Source organism: Cyphomyrmex costatus, unplaced genomic scaffold (assembly GCF_001594065.2).
Source record: "Cyphomyrmex costatus isolate MS0001 unplaced genomic scaffold, Ccosl1.0 scaffold36, whole genome shotgun sequence".
Taxonomy (NCBI): Eukaryota; Metazoa; Arthropoda; class Insecta; order Hymenoptera; family Formicidae; genus Cyphomyrmex; species Cyphomyrmex costatus.
This window is the reverse complement of record NW_017277774.1, coordinates 2,728,426-2,747,170: the sequence shown is the minus strand read 5'-3', so window position 1 is coordinate 2,747,170 and position 18,745 is coordinate 2,728,426.

Below are 18,745 nucleotides of genomic sequence, written 5' to 3'. Positions count from 1 at the left end.
GTTACGTGTTTTTTTTTTAAGTACATTCTCTCCACGTTGCGCGACAAAGGCGGTGCGTGATGCATGGATTTATACGACACGATTTGAATATGAATAATTTGCAATGACATGGCGGTGAATATATTGCTTATAATAGAATGTGAGAGAAAATTAAAATATCGTTGCATTTTTTAATAAATTGTTAATATTTGAATTCATACATGTCATATGATATTCCGAAGAAAAGCTACCATAAAATAGGTTAATTTTGGCCTAAATTTTGATAATACTTATTAGACGCGGCACGCGTGTAAGGTGAAATTTTATTCTTAATTTTCAATTTTGATTAAAAAAAAGATTTTAACTTTTATAATGAAGTAAAAACTATTTTTAACTGGTAATAAAAAATAATAGAAAATATAATGTATTATAATATAGACGTAATAAAGATGTTGAAAAGTAACCCTGGATTTGTCCACATTTTTTAAAAAACCTAGACCACTAAAAAAACTTGGATTGGTTAAAAAGACACCCAAATTGTAGATGGAGGAAGTAAAAATGTCATTACAGATGGAAAGTTATAACGTCTTATGTTCTGATTTTGTACATATGCGGACTGTCTAGACATTTTTTAAATTTAACCCAAAGTTATCCTGACTGAGCCAACGTTACGGTACTTATTTTATAAACATTTTGAACTTCACATACAATACGCGCAATAAACACAGGGCCGTGTCAGAAAATTGCTATAGAGATACCAATAAACGATATAGTGCATTCCAAGTCGCATGCGCATAAAGTGGGTAATGTATCATTTTATTCTTGACAGGAATTGTCTAATTCCATCATGATTTTATCATTCTTTATTATTCGGCGAACAACAGAGACAGATGATATATGTATCATGCATTTCATGCGTAACTCGGAACGCACCCATAGTTGAAACGATAGAACTGAGAGTGTATATAATTTATATATATATATAAAAGGACAAGGCCCTCTAGAATGATGGTGAAGTATCCTGATCGCTAACGCGGTACTTCAACGAAGGGGGCGAGCTAGCCGAGGTTTACGAGTCGGGAGAGCCTTCTGACGAGGGCCGCGGCTTTACGTCGTCGTGTGTCACGCATCGTTACTGCCGCAACGCCGTTATGAGACGTTTACGATAAGATATGTCGCACCTTTCGCCCCTGACAGCCCACAGATTTACCGTTGGTGGCGAGAATATAGCTTAAGGAGGATGGAACAAGGAACGAAGAGGCGAAGGGTAGTTAGAGGGGTGCCGCATCGTGACGACCTTAATGGTGGTGCCTGAAAGATACCTTTTGCCTATCGCAGGAACAATATTATACGGTTTATTAATTCTGATCGTTTCGCGAGGCTACGTCTCGTCAGGATTAGCTGAATGACCGAGTTGCGCAATGAATGCGAACCGATGATATCCGCTACTAAGTTTAGACACGACGTACGTGAAGACTCGTGAAGATTAATCTCCTCCGGGCAATTGAATGTCCGTGACGTGGCTAATACTCTCGTCTTATATCAGTTATATCGACACTCAGCTAATATGACAGATTTATAGATATAAGCATTATCATCGAGGACAGTAGTGATGGAAGTAATTTTAGATTCGAATATCGATATGACAAACTGTTTGAGAAGTCTGTAATCTCAAATTATATATGCAAAAATAAACTTGTTGAATTACATTAATCCTTTCATTTACTTAGAGAGAGGCACGCTGGATACTGGTCGACCGGTCTGCTCGAGTCATCCTCGGTCATGTCATCACGATACATCGGGACAAAACGTGCGGAGTGTAATTACCAGGCTGAATGGGCAATTTATGCCTGCATACATTGTAGATAAGTATCGTCCCATAATTGCACGGAGGTCTACAAATTATATGTATAATCGTACGTCGAGGACAATCTTCTCCGGTTACATTATAGTCACGAAGTTTCGTCTTCAAAGAATCCTTGAATGTACGACACAGATTATCCTAAGCGAGAATCTCGTGGATTGACGCGCGGTAATACATGCAGACAGTTTGACAAATGCTATTATAATGTCTGATTTACGTGCGCACTTGTGTATAATGATTTTATTTTACATACAATTATATATAAAGGATAGACAAGATAATATGAACACCTGGGAGATATATTATTTATTCTATTAGATATTAATAAGAGATTGGTACATCATTTGCTTGCAACACACATTCTATCCTTGTTGGAATAGAATCACAATACTTAAACAGTTACCAATGGAATAATGTATTATTTTTTTAGTAGAATATTTTTCGATTACTTACATAAATAATATTACACGAAGAAATTTGTTCTTCAGTTCAAAATCACTCTGTTTTCTTCAAAATTTCAATATTTTTTCTGGCCAGCGCAATTACATGATTTAAATATATTTGTCATTTTTTGAAGAATAGAATGAAAAACAGATTCTTTCTTCCATATCTTTTAAAAAATGTCTTTAAGTAAAATTAAATGTTCTGCTCAATCTATAATAAAAAACAAATAATGGATTAACTTCTTATTAATAAAACAAGTAGTATATTTTCTAGAAAGTCATATTATTTTGTCTGTATGTATATGTTTATATAATCTTTTTTCTTTTGAAATATGAAAAAAAAAATTATGTAAACATAAGTTCTAAAATACTTCATCAAATAATTATAACAAGGAAATAAAATGTGTAAAAACCAATTTTATTTAAGTGCATCGAGTGCCATCCACAATACAGGCTTGACATTTGTCCTTTCTTTCTATCCAACTATTTCATTGCTTTTGACGAGAGAAATACTGATTTTCTCAATAATCAAAATCAAAATCATTGGTCCATATTTTCTAATGAGCAGCGAAGAACGAAGGTACTCGATGACTAATGGCGGTTTCGACAGAGGGTAAGAGCATGCCGATCCACGCTGCTTGTTTAGGACCAGGACTGTGTATTAACTTCAGCTTCCGTGGCATACTCGCTAGGTCCCCTACTCTTGCCGAAAACGCTAATGGGGAATACATACAGATTGGTGGGGCACTTAGCGGACTTAGCGCCCGCGGCTACTTTATTTACGCCATCGGACGCACACGTCGACCGCGATGGTAACGACAAGCCTATGCATACAGTAGCACTCGATGCTAACCGACTGTGCAAACATCGTCCGCGTAGCTCGTGTTTGTGGACGGTCCCGCTGCTCTTCGCGATTGCGGTTGGTCCCCGCTAAACTGACGTCATGATGCTCATGTCAGTCGGAACGTCGGTGCTACTGTTCCGTCTGTTTGCAGAAACAACTTTAAACCGTTTGACACTTTCGGGAAGATCCCCCGATTGGTTGGCACGTACGCTAGGCAAATATCCTTTTAGTGTAGTAACGACGTTCAATTTGATCGTTTCGGAATCTCCGGAATTTTCTACCCGCCACCTTACGCGGAAAACAAAATCTAATAACGTAAGCTGCTAGCTTTCGTTGGAATCCGAAATAATAAGATATCAAGATATATCCGTAGACATTTTCTCAAGAACAAAAGATTGGGGTGTTGCAATTAATTCACGAATTTTAAAAATTGAAATCTTATTTGTACCCTAAACAAAATTTGGCGACTATAATCAAGCTTAAATGATATCTACACTACATACAGAATATTTTATTCGAAAATGTTCTTAGGCCGCGGTCCAAATTATCATAAATCATTTCATCTTAATTGTTTATCAAATATGAAATAAACAACAAAACTGACAAATGGTGCTCATGAATGACAAGCGATGCTTCATGATATTCTTATGCAGCCTCGGAAGTCTGTTTTGTATGAGTAGTTATACTAAAACTTTGGTGGAATAATTCCTACCAAATTTTCGGTTGATATTATCTTTTGAGCAACTAAATGCGAACTTTACTCTTTTCTAAATTATTTTTCCTAAACTATCAAATAAATTTCTAAACTATCTTACTTTTCTAATTATTATCAAAAAGTTGATTACTATATTATTACGTTGAATAATAATTATTAACCAAAATATACACTAAACAAAATATATTTAATAGCTTTACTAGACTTTTTCAGTGTATATCTTGTAGCAAATCATCGTTTAAGATCAAGATTATTAAAATTTATACGTAAGTGACTAATTCTAAATCGAGATACCTGTAAGGCAACAAAACGGTGTCGCACTTGGTCTGTCAAAGTCCCTTACGTGCCAAGTATTGTCAAGATATTTGACTGATTGCAAAACCGCTCCAATAAATCCAAGGGGGAATACAAAGCTCCCTTTGTATAAATGGCATACAAAGATATACTTTTGCAGCCTTCCCCCCGAACAGAGTCACGCCTATTCGGCCTATTCGCCACTCAAATATTTCATGTTGACACTTTCGACATTAACTCTATTCGTCAGGGACTTGTGCCTATCCACGGTAGCGCCGTATTCATCCGCGTGACAACGTCGGCGTGCACGCTCCTCGGTCTTTTCTCTGCCTTACGCCGTGTGACGGGCAGCTGTTCGCGCCCCGTGTATCCCGCGTCCCCGAGTCATTATGTACAAACTGCGCGCGTCTCGTTGCCTTTGTAGCCGAGAACGTTCTGTTTGGACAGGCCTCGTTTCCGGATGTCCAACGCGAATTTCCCGCCGCGGCGACGTTTCATCGGCGTGCAGGTGCGTCCTCCTGTCCTGACCATTTCGTCACAGGTTGAAGAACAACGCACACCACTTATGTTTATTGTCTCTTTTCCCTTCGCCACTCGGATATTTGGCGCCAAGAATTTTATTTCCCCTGGCAAAAAAACCCACCCTACCCAAGAGTTTCACTGCATTCTCCGACGACGAGTAAAACATAGCGGATTGCCCGGTGAAGATTTTTCTTGGAATTTTTTATAATATTTCAGGGTTTCTACAAATTCCAGAAAATATTTCTATATATTATAATTCTATAATTTTTTAAAAATTTACATAATTTTGTAACTTTTTTTAAAAAATTTATCAGATTTTTTTATATAAATTAAAACATTTTTCAGAAATGTAGAAAAAGTTTTTTCCACAATCCTCCTTCTACATATTCTTTATAAATTTGAAATACTCTAAGATTTCTCGTTCTATCATTTCTAAAGAAAAGTCATAAAATGTGAAAAAGTCCAAGATATATTTTTCAGAAATCCTCATAAATTTTAAATATGAAAAATTCTTAAAATTATTGTGACATTATATAAGAATTTTTTTCACCAGTGATACATCTTAAACCGTAGATACTCCGAGGTCAGTAGAAATTTTTACGATAGGCAATAAACGTTATAATATCCTCGTAGAAACTGTACACGGTGAAAACAATCTTATGCTGCGTTTGATTATAATTTATATCGCGGTATAGTACGGTAAGCGATTAATAATAAACATTAAATACATTTTACGACACGCCGTATACATTTATGCTTGATACTTGAAACTTACTTGGTCTTTTATACTTTCGTGTACATTTTGTTTTCTTTTACGTAACTGATATCGGTGCGTTGAATTAAATGTATGCGGATATAGCGGAGTAAAATACTATAAGTTTTTTTCCCTCAAATAAAGTCTCTTGATGTACATATCCCTATCGAAGCTATCGAGACGACGTCGGAATCACGAGATATTATTCTTTGGAGGATAGCAGAGGAGGCACACGCGAGGCGCGAGACATTCGAATAGCGAGCCCCCGCGACCGCAAATCATTCGGATCCCCGCCTCACACCGGAACCGGCTAACAGTTTTGTAAAAAGCTTTTGTGAGTTCACCGCGCTCGTAACTTCAACTTTGTCGCCGACGGTGTTTCCATCGTGGGACAGGAGACGACCAGACCAGACCTGTACGCCGGTGCTAGTGCGGCAGAGGGATTATAGCGAAGCACAAAGGGGTCGGCGACGGCGGATCTGCAGAGAAAGGGGGGAGGAGGAAGAGATAAAGCGGTGAGAGGGTGAAAGAGGCGATTCTCTCCCTCTCTCTCTCTCATTCTCTTTCTCTCTGAAATTACAGCCTCGTAACTCCCGGTAAGCGGGAAAGAGCGTATGTGACAGCGGGCGGACAGGCGCGCATGGTTTTCCGGAAGTTTTATAGCCATCAGGGGGGGTGTTTCCAGGGGTGTTTCGGGCCGAGCTACCCGGCCGTTGCCTTACGCGGTCTGTACCGTTACACGGTTCCCGCATTCTCGTAAACAACCGGCCAGACGTGCTTATCGTGTTCTCGCGACGCGCACCGACTCCGGTACCTCGTTTTGATGCACATCAATTCGCGTAACGTTCCGAAGATACGGCAATAATGCGTGCTCGGCGATAAAGGTATCTTTTAAAAGACTAAACTGTCGCTCTTATTGTTCAAGCGGACTCTTTGAGCTTCACTCGCGGTTCCCACGTCTCTATCTACTAGCGAGATCTACTTACGCGCGCGATATCTGAAACCATGTAAAATGAAAACAAGCAATTATTTTAATCTTTTCCCACTTAAATTCTTATTCTGTATCGATTATATTATCACTTTTGAATTGTCGAATTTATTATATTCACGCAGTATGTTAAAAAGAAAAAAAAAACTGAAAATTCTTTTCTCATATAAATTGTTATTCTCTATTAATTAGATTATTTTTGCCGAATTTATTATAGGCATCAAGCTTTATGAATACGTTAATTATAAAATCTTTTTATACATTTATAAAGTTTTCCTTCGAAAAGTTGTGGTAACCTTGTTGTAACCCGCGAACTAAATGGGCAAAATATATAGGATGGTTGCGTGACGCAAGTTATATATGTACATATGTATTGGTCGCGTGCACTAGGATTATAGTTCATTTAATTACGCTATAAATCTTACAATCGCGATGCACAAATTATTTCGGTACACGTTTACAGTTCTGCGAATAAATACAACTCAGTGCCGGATGAAATTTTTGCGACATTTTTATCACGGATATTCACCCAATCGCCGTCGAAACTGTTGACTCAATTTATATTTGGCTTAATTTATGAATTATAATTGTTAAATTGAAAAAAATAACATGAAAAAAATTCAAGAGGTTTTTAAAATTGTCGTATTTACATTCAAAGTAATTTTTTTTCATCGAATTATCTATATTTTTATGATTTTTAAATAAATAAAACAAATGTCAAAAGTCATTGCTGCGACGCGTGAAGTGATAATGTAATGTAATACTCCGAGCACGCTTGAAAATTTATTAGCAATCAGTAGACGTCAATATTATCGATCGACATGTATTTTCGAAGTATTTCAAGAAGAGTTGCAGCATTGTCTTACAAGTCATCGCTTAATGGCTTCCGCGTTGTCGTAAACTGTCAGCCGATGTATTTATAGAGTTGCTGTGATACATAACTGCAGTATCCTTTCAAGTATCAAGAACCCAGCATAAATATGATAACGTTACGATAACAACTATAATTAACATGAAAGAGAATACATATTTTAACGTAAATGCATGTTTGTTTCTTTCTCTTTCTGTACGAAAGTTGTATTTTATTTCAACTCAACGATTTATAACACCAAATTGATCATTCGATTAGCTAAAAGTTCCTATTTACTTTACTTACTTGAAATCCTAATTACTTGAAAAAAAAAAAAAAAAAAGGTTAGTTTGAAAGCAAAGTTTCATGATTAACAAAAAGGCATCTGCTTCGAAAGTGAACATGTGAAAAAAAATGTGCCTCGAAAATGGAAAGCGGAGACGAATCTAGGCGGTGAAACGCCGTGCCGCGTTTACCGCATCGTCGACATCGATCAATCAATATACCCGGTAGTAGTAGTGGCTGCCCACGTGATACGGTAAGGGGGATTGGGATGGATATTGGATTGCAAGATGAAAGCTGCTCGTTAAATTAGTTTCTAATCTGTCTGATCTCTGAAAGCGCCGAGTCCCGGGCTTCATTCTCGTGCGTCTAATCATTAATCTCTGCCAGCAGATGTGCCGCCGTCATTGATTTAAATCACCGACGCGTTGGTTAACCCTTCCTAATCTAGTCTGCCCGTCTGGACCGGCCTGATGCCCGATCGGATTGTCGGAACGAGATAACGTGTACTTGCGTATACACACAGAAGTGGAAGCAACGTGTTCCGCGTTCCGAACGGCTGCGGAAAGGAAATGGAAAAGAAAATCCGAATCTCGTTTCGATCGACGCTGTCAATTTTATTTTTTTTTTTTTTGCCCGGCAAAAACTTGACTCTGAATCGCCGACATGGTTTGAAGAAAACAAATCCGCATTGAATGCATATGTAAAACTATTCAGATAGCAGTCGAGAAAAACCATTGTGTATTACATTAGATTTGTGATGAGAAGAAGAACCCATTTTTGTGAAATTATCTCGCTCTCTCTCTGTATGAATAATAATAACTAAATGTCTGTTTAATGTAAACGTATATTTATTTAGTAGTTACAAGAATCAATAATTAGATTTAATTATCGTTTTCTTTTATTCAATAAATATTTACTATAAGCAAATGTTTTAGTTGGATTATTAAAAAATATTAAATTTAGTACATTTCTCTCTTCTTACTAGACGTATAAGTAAAAATGATTGATTAATTTATGATTTAATCTATAACATAATACGCTTTCAAATAAATTGTAAAATATAAATGAGGATGATATAATGTAACTTTATTAAATGAATTAACGAGTTTATTCTATAACGTATCATCTTATTCCTTAACCCTCCAGAGCTGTCACCAAAATCTGTAACGCAATTACTTGACGTTGGAAGACCCATATAATTTAATTAATTAAAAAATCATTTTACATAATATATGTTAATTAATTCCTAAAATAACCACTAAAAATGTATTAAAAAGGAATGAATACTAATTACAAGTATATTTTAATAAAAATAATCCAGAGATAAATATAAAAAAGATTGAATTGTTTAACTTTTTGGACGAAAAATATAATTGAGTGGGTTTAATAAAACCATTGTCTATTCCGGACAGTTAATGTGATCAAATATAAAATGATCGAGTAATACTCGAAATAAAAGACAGGGGGGGAAAAAAAAAAGGCATCGGATTAAGCCGCTCGTATCCGGTCGTATAATCCATCGCTCCGCGGAATCGCGCGCGGTGTGACAGCGGAAAGAGAAGCGCAGGGATGTCTCTCGACGAAAATTTCGGTACACGCTCTTTGCGGGGCCGTCCGCGACTCGTGAGCGCAGCCGGAGACGGTAAATCAAGCCACGAGAGTGAACTCTCGGCGGTGGCAAACAATGCGCGGCGTGACGAAGGCATTGTCGAGTTTACGCCCCGTGGGGGGGGCAGGAGGGGAGCCCCATCAATTACATGGGAAATTGCGCTCGCATTATTTATGTGCGTATACACCGACACGAGCCCGCGCACTAGGCCACGCCACGCCACACCGCGCCGCGCCGCGCCACGCCACACACGTTATACTATATACGCTATATACTCCACACTACGCCGCGCCGCATCGTGCCGTGCCGCAGTTCTCCGCAGCGGTTATCGATAGCCCCCGACAAAGAGGACATAAATAACGCCTTTTGCGCTAGTACACGTTCTGTATGCTCATATCGGTATGGACGTGTATACGCTTCCCCCGTTATTCGCACATCGGACGGATGATTCTTAGTAAAGCGGCGATCCATTATCGGCGCTGCGGCGCGCACCGCCCTCTTAACGTTAGATCTCTCGCTGTTAAATCGAGAAAGCGGAGAGAGAGAGAGAGAGAGAGACGCGCGCGGGCGTTATTAGCTCGCGACGCAAATTATCGCGATAATTATCACTGTTTATAACTTCATTTTAGATAAGCCTGAAGTAAGAGAGACCACGATTGCGTTAGAAATATTTTGAACCGTTACGTTGTATAATATCTTATTTATCTTATGACACACCTCTCACGCGGAAGTTTGCGCGGGAAATCATCGTCGAGATCGAAAAATCTATCTGGAACGCTTGAAATTTTCTTATATCGTGATTAGAAGTCCTAGATAATGAGAAATTCAACATTGAGTTGGTTAAGTTATTAAATTGCTAGTTTGTTGCCGTCATTACATAGTTCCTCCTAGAATGATCTAGAACTGCACGAAGAAAATTTTCTCTTAAAATTTATTCTGCAAAATCGTAGTAGAGCAACTTGGTTTCGAGAAATTTTGTGTGATTCTTTCTAATTTATTAAATATTTCCCGAATAAAATCTAAAATGTATTTAAATTTTACGTTATATAAAATATTTTCAACTTGACCTACATTAAGCGTTCATGATAATTTTGTAACATGGCAATTGAACGATGACACACATTCTTAATTACTGTTATTAAAATACCATACAAAAAGTTGCTTACTCGCGAACAGTACGCGACACCGCTGACAGATGGACACGGCGAAGCTCAGTTTCTCATAAATAACTGTCTCATAGGTAACGACTGTCGAGTGGAGATAAGGACAGCTGTCGTTCATTTTTACAATTATTTTAAATTTCATCATTTCGTTTTATTGCCTTTATTTACAAATGTCATTTCTCGCTTCTGATGTCACGATTCAATGTGTGGTGACTATTCAGGAGGCTTAAATCCGATTAAAGGTGTAAACGTATAAGTCATAGTCAAACTATTAGATCATAAATATTCTTTAGGCTCTTTAGACAGCCAATCCTGTGACTCTGATTATTTAAGATTCTAATCGCAATAAGAGACAAGATCTGTTCTTTATTCTTGCAATCTTTGAACGGTGCAAGAAGTTGAAACGAAACAAATATACGTTTGTTTTACTTCATCTTATATTGAACCATATGTATGTGCCAGTTGAGGAAGTGCAGGAATAAAAATCAAATCTACAATCATGCGTTAAACCTTGCATTCACGATGCTAGAAATTGCTCGCATTGCTCGAGAATTGTTAAAATTTTATTTGTCGAGTTAATTCTTTCTCCATTCACACAGAAGATCTCGAAGCGATTTCCGTGGGCACAGGGCTTACACTTCGTGTATATGTGTAACGATTTTTGAAGCTTTATTGTGTTTTGCTGAATTTCCCCTCCTTGTCAATCGATACCAACGGCAACGGCACTTAAGCGCTTTTATCCAGAAATCATGTCGCACGGAAATATCGTTGCGACTAATGCGACGCTTTATATGTCCGCTGGTACATAATGTATGGATACGTACGTACGTGAATAGGATGACAAACTTAACCTCCGAGCAAAGGAGTAGGATATACGGCAGAAGCTGCCACATCGGTGGAAAAGTCCAAGGAAGGGTGGCGTAGAAGGTGAGGTAAGGGGAAGATGGATATACGGAGCTGCCGAACGAGGCGACAGCTGTCGATTTCGTGCAGCCCTTGTGCAGAATGCGCCAGTGGAGTTGCAACCGACTACCCATAAATAACGCGCTCGTTTCTGGAGCACGCGTGCGAGAAGGAAGGAGAAGAAGTAGAAAAAAAAAAAAGGAAGAAGAAGAGTCGAAGCGAGAAGTGGAAGGACGGCGAACGACGGCGGCAACGAAAGAGGAGGGAGAAACGTCAACGCGACGTTACGCGAACGTCGTTGATCGGGCGTCGCGCGTTCGTGCTCGTCGACGACGTGGCGGGATTAGTTCATTACCCGTGCGTTATACTAATCGTGTTTACGCTTCGCCTGATCGATGCGCGGTGAACGGAGGGTGATTATCCGTCCCCGAGTAGCTTGCTACGTGAAACACGATGACGCGTGAGGAATCATGGACTGGCAAAGTCAGCCCGAAGCATGGTGCAAGAATATAGGTACGTCCACCCTGATGAATTCATAATGTCGAATTAATACCCAATTTCAGTTATTTTTTAGGCTGTTTACTCATCACTAATACTACTTCAAATATGACGTCAGAAGCGAGAAAACACACAATCAAATTTTTACAAATTATATTTCAAGTATTTTTTAATAAAATGTTTGCAATCGATAGATTAGATTTGTAAAGTATACTGGAAACTAAATATCTTCTTCTGTTTTGAAAAGAAATTAAAAATCGTATATTTTTCTATATATTATTAGTTTGACAGTTATTATATCTGTGAATAATATTGTTCACGTTATCTTTAATCATCTTAAACATAATTTGTTTTCAAATAGGTATATAGATTATTAATTAATGAAATAAAAGAAGTTTTTTGGTGCATTTATAAGTTGATTCTATTAATTATAAGTATTATTTTATTAACATATATTTTCAGATTAATATTTACATATTTTGTAAAAATTTTTTGTTTATTTTTTGCTTCTGACGTTACAAACTGAAACAGTAGTAACAAATGAACCTTAATCTTTTCTGTAAGATTTGATTAAAACAATGGAGTTAAACAATTTAACTCAAGAAATGTATTTAATTTGGTCGAAATTTAATTTTTTATGTTTAAGAAGAGCATTGAATTCCTCTAAATCCGGTAAAGTCCAATATGGTCCGGAAAAGTCCGACCAAGTCCGATGAATTCCGGTAAAGTCCGAAGAATTCTTCGAAGTTTGACGAAGTCCGACGTAGTTCGATGAAGTTTGTGACAATAAAGTTGAATGAAGTCCAGCGTAGTCCATAACAGTCTATGAAATCTGGTAAAGTCCGAAGTCCAGGTTTACACATGTTTTCTGAATGGTTACCCCCTTTCACAAAATTAAAAATAACAGAACGTTATTTAATTCAAATAAAATTATTCTTTTAATATATATTAAATAGTGCACTTCTACAAAATTACTAGTCTTTTCGTGAGGATATTCCGTAATTAAGTAGAAGGTGCAGGTACATGTTCAGTAAATCTATACGTGTCTCCTTACCGGTATTAGTAAATATGCCTCATACACTGGAAGTTTTGTCTCATAGATGTGATATTAACTTTTTAACTTTTTTAAAGGTATATATCGATATTTTTTTATTATGAATTTTAATAGACAAATTTAAATATTAAAAAATAAGTAAAACACAATCCGACTTCTATGATATAGCAAAAACTCATTATTAAAGCTTTCACGATGCAAGCATTTTTTTCAGATTTTTATACAGTCCGGAACAATATAAAAATCTACACTAAAACTCAAAGACCCAGATTGCTGACGAAAGGTGCGAAATTCCACATGACCAACGGAAGGTTATGATCAATATGCCAACTAGTATTAGTGTTTTAACTTTTTCATTTTGAACGGTCCATATTTTTTAGTAAAAGTCAAATGAACATACCTATGTTCTTACACTGCTTTTTAAAATTTTTAGAGTAGAATCTAAAAAGTGAAATCTAATTCTTAGAACTTGAACCACTCTTTTTTAACACTGATTCAATGTTGTTCTTTAAAATTAAATTCCACTCTAAAGATTTTAGAGTATATAACCTGGAGTACAGCACGAACAAGATACCTACTATTCTAGTATTGAATTAAAAAATTATTTTCAAAGGAAAGATAAGAAGTAGAAAAAAAAAACGTTCGATGAAAAAATCGTTCGGTGTTAGAAGGGCAATTTAACGCAATTATTCGTAATTTTCAAACGACGCGATAAATATCGTTTCTCGACATAATTAGCATGATTCATTGCAAGATGATGGAAAATAATGGAAACTTACCGACGGAATAACTTCAGAAGTCTGGCACACTCATTAAGAAGTCAAAGGAAGTAGGACTGCGTGACGAAAACCTATAAATCGTTCACGTAATTGCGCGCAACGCGCTGCATAGTCTGTTATTACCGGAGACCGATAACGATAATGTTCGCGCAAACCATGTGCTGTATGCCTTAACTATAGCTTTTGAATACAAAGTCATGCAAATTTTGTTTTTACGTCACTTGGTTTGTACAGAAAAACGAAATGTCTGGCATAATGCTCGAGTATCATGCTGAATTGAGCGTAAAATATTTTCTGTTTTGAATAGCGAGTATATTCGTCGCGAGCGGATCAGATCAAGCCGTGTATACAATATTTAACGTTCTATGTATATAACTGATGTATAAATAACTAATCGATCTCAATGAAAAAATTTTTATATCGAGCAACGGATAAAAAATTCTTTCTAAATCAGCCGGTAAATATTTATTCTTTTACAACCTACATTTGCAATAAAATAAATGTCAAAATGTATTACGTGATACATATAAAAATATTTTTTAAATATAACGAAAAAGTTTTTGTAAATATTGCAAAAATGTTTTAACGATAAGAATAATAAATTTATCACACATAGAGTTAGAGAAAATATTGAAGGCTGTCGGTATTGACATAAAAAAAAATATATAGCCTTACTTATTATATATATATATAGTATATATATACTGCGATTGAATGAACAGACATTTAGTAAGAAACAGTTTCATTATACGTGCAGCGCTATTTAATTTGAAACGACATTGTAAAAAGTTAATGTGTTAATAGTTCTAATAGGAACATATTGCACAATTCTCGGCCAGTGTTTTCCCATCCCGAAAGAAACCAGGACAATATCCCGGCGCTATTTCTATCTTATCTTCCTGCGACGAGCGACGTTTCGGGCGGTTGTTAGATACGAACAGTTTCCACGGAAGAGCATTAGCGGCGTTATTAGCGCTAGTTAGAGGATACGCTTTGGTGAGAGATGAGAGCGGTGTATAATTATCCATGCCTCTTCTCCCCTCGACTGAACAGACGAGGACGACGTGTTTATGTGGCGCCGACTGAAGGAGCCTGGTAGAGTGTCTTGTATTATCTGCGACATCAGACCAGCCGACGACGACGACGACGACGACGACGACGAGTCATTGAAGGAGGGTGGCAGAGTCGAAATGAGTAACAAGTAATCTAGCATTTCTTGCGCGTAGCAGCTGCACCCAAGAAATTACGAACTTGGCGATATCTTGCGCGCTAACCTGAATTTATTATGATTTAACAACATCACGTGATTGCGTGTACAGATGCATGCCACGCCGACGAGAGACGCACGTAAATGTGCGTTAAAAAGAAAACTAAATACGTATAATATGCTCCGACCGAATTGCTGCAAACGAGATACAAATTTAGGCTTTTATTTAAAAAAAAAAAAATATCTGTACCGCGAAATTGCTGTATATTGCACGTCTAATTTTCGTGTGCCAATATTTCAACGAGTATCAGATTCAATTAGAGCTTTCAATTAATATCAAATCATCGTTATCAATTTTCGAGGCACGTGATTAATTTTGGAAATTCATGGCTTTCAGTCAAAACTTTTCAAATTGTTTTTTTTTTTAATTTACAACGTAAATTGCCACAATCATCGGCATATTGCATCGTGTTTTACGTTCGTTAAATGGTATCCTTTCCAAATTCTATGTTAATATCACGTGCAGTCTTCTCTTAGAGTGTTTAATTAAAGTGCCGAATTAAATCAGGTTACACGATAATGTACCATTCAATAATCAATACGAATTACGTAAATCACCTTTCCTGCCTGGCACATGCAACACAATCACAGGACACGCAATACAATCCTATAATTTTGCGTATAGTAATGAGAGGAATTGACACTCGAATTTCCATGAAACAATTGATATGCGTTTCGATGCATCGCCGGTGCATCCGTATCCGCCAACATACACCATTGCCATTACCACTTCAATCCATTTTAGTCGAATTCATTAATCGTTACAATATGCATTAGACCTCGTGCAACGTGCAAGCGTTTTAAACGTTTTCGCATTGAATTTATTCTCATATTAAATTTCACCCACGCATCTCGAATATAAAAACGCCATTTCAATACGTTTGCTAAAAGTGAAACAGTTTTACAATTACAACAGCCTGATAAGTTTACGAGCGCTTTTTTCTAGAAAGATCCGTACACGTTGAATCGTTGAATACACGCGGAAAACTATATGCTTTCCCTCCTATTCTTTCAATTTGGACCGAGTATTTCTCAGTTTCCCATTTCCTCATCAATTACATGTTATGAGAAAAAGGACAAAACTTAGAAATTCTACCATATGATGTAAAAGGACAGAACTGAAAAACGTTTCTTAAGAATCAATAAAAGGAGCAACACAAAAAAGCACGGCTTGGCAATTGTTGTAAGATTTAATATTATTGATTCTTGTTTTTAGTTTTAGGTTTAAATATTATATCTTACCAATCATATTAAAGAATTTTACTGCGCAGTTTTTGTTCAGGTTCAGGTAAAATAAACGCTAATCTTGCTCCTTTTTTTTTTTTCAGAATAATATTTTAATGCACTTGCGATAATGTGACGTCTATAACTCGATACCTGAAAATATCAAGACTTTCGAAGAGAAACTTTAAAATTTACCTGAGTATAAATACTATTGAAGGCTACATTTTGAAGATTTCCTTTGAAGTTATAGGGCAATTGCGAATTTAATTTCATCAGATATATATATTCTATATTACACATTTTCAAAATAATGAAAGAAATTATTTAAAAAATTACAGATTATTCTAGATTGTATTTAAAAGTAATACAAAAAATTTCGCGATGGTTTAGAGAGACAATCGGGATCAAAAATTATTTCAATAAATAGTATTCTTTTTATCTGTGCTCTGATATGGAAATGTTTTATAAAATAACGTAAAAAATTCTCAAATTTGTAAATGTAAATACTTTAAGTATTCTTAAAATAATTTAGGGAAATGAACAAAATTTATTTATAAAATAACTAATCTCTAAAACTTTTTATATAAATAATTTTTAATATTTAAAAAGAATAAGATTTTTGTCGTTATTTTTTACATTTTAGAACAAAAAATAATAACAACTAATATAAATAAATTATAAAAATATTCAATAAAAATTAATATAACGCAAGATACAAATACAACTTCTATGTACATCAGTTATTTAAAGTATAAATATTGACACATTTATAAAAATGGATGTAACACACCCTTAATATCCATCGCGCGTGTATTTACAGATGTGTTTAGGTAGGGAGATCCTATACAATCTATACCTGTTCTGGCATCTTTTTATTGCGGATAGAGCTTTATAACGCGCCTCGATGATGTTAGCGTACATTGGATCTCAAGCGTGAGTGCATCGTCGTAAACGCACGAACAAAGGCTGCGTTAAGTGCATAAGGCGATGGTTATACTGCTTCACGCTCTACTTGCTCGTATATTATATTGTTCGATACTTTATTGCTCTACGCACTAGGACGCGATGATGAAATAAAACGTCTGCTTTGTACGTACGCGCGAGAAATAGCCTCCTGTTTTTCCTTCCCGTTTGAATTAGCTCTACTGAATAAATAAAGAATTCCAAAGACACAAAACTGAACGTATCCTTCAGTTTCTCGCTGATAAAAATAAAAAAGAAATATCTTTGTCTAAAGAATTTTGCTTGACTGAGAAATTAAGCACGATCTCCGGACAACAAAGTCTCGTTACAATTCATTATTTCGTTCTCGCCTCAAAATGACTTTCGGCCGTCACTCTATTGACTTTTCCGTCCTGTAAAAGTTAGGTGACGTCTTATTCCGACTTTTAACTGTGTGTGGTGTCTGAAAATGAAAAATCGAGTATCGACGTACGCGAATTGAGAGTCTAATTCGACTCTTAGGGAACGAACGACCGAGATCTTCCTTGCGTGCCAACACCTTATTTGCCGGCAGTAAAAATAGAAGTACCGCGCGCGCTCAATTTTCCTAGGAACGATCGGTACGTCGAACGCGATTTGACGATTACGAATTCAACGAGAATCTCGTCGGTATAGGCCTTTATCTCTTCGCGGCACTCGCGCGCGCCGCGCGTATCGTGGGACCGTGCAGGTGCCGGGTGCTACACGATGGCAATAATGATGGCCGTCCATATCTCTTTAACAGTGCCACGATGTTAAGCGAAAAATATCACAAAGTAACAGTATCATCAGAACTACATACACAGACTACATGCACGATAGAACATATGGACGTTCGGAAGGAGGGAGGCAAGAAAGGGCATTCCTCCCTCTAGGCGATAATTTCTAATACACTTTCTTTCTCTATATACTTATATTTCCCGTCTCACAGTGAAAAAGCTTTTAATACCGAAAGGTGTATATTCTGATTCTCGAAATTATTGTAATAACAAGAGCTTGGGTGTACATTATTATTATATTTTTGAATCAGCTCTCGCCCTCTCTAGGAAAAATCCTGCGGAAAGAGGAGTATCTTTCGCCTTTGCGAAAGAAAGAAACTTTTCTCGGGGTGGAGTGATGGGAAGAATTGCGCGAGGGCACCCCGCGCCGGTTGACACGTCGTTGGCCGGGTCGCTCTCGCGCCCGGCAAAAGCGGGCAAAAGTGTCGGCGTAGCCGCGAACCGACAACGACCACCGTGTCGCTACGGCCGTCGCCGTCACCTTTGCGTTCGCCTCTTTCGCCCGCATTGGTTAGTCGTTGCCGCTCGTGGTGTTTCGTGTCGTTCCGCGCGCGTCGTAGCCCGCTTCGTAGTCGCGATACACCGTCCGCTCCGCTCGCCCGTGAGGAGAGGGGCCACCCTACGACGATGTTGTCGCGGAGTCGCTCGAAGAAGGGGAGATGCTCCCCCGGGGAGCACGAATCTGCGGTGTACGGGAGTAGGGGAAGTCAGCTGAACGCGCCGGTGGAGTGGTGAGGGTCGGGCGACGAGAAGGGCAAGCCCGAGCGCTCCACGCTCCACGTCGACCGCTCCGAGCGGTTTAGTAGCGAGTCGAGTCTCACCGCGTCAACGTGTTGAAGATATATATCGTGTACGATAACTGTACGCAGTAACTGTAACTGTGTGAGACGCGAGTTCGTTTTCTTTCTTTTTTTTGTTTCCGCGTGATTCGTCGTGATTTCAACGGACGC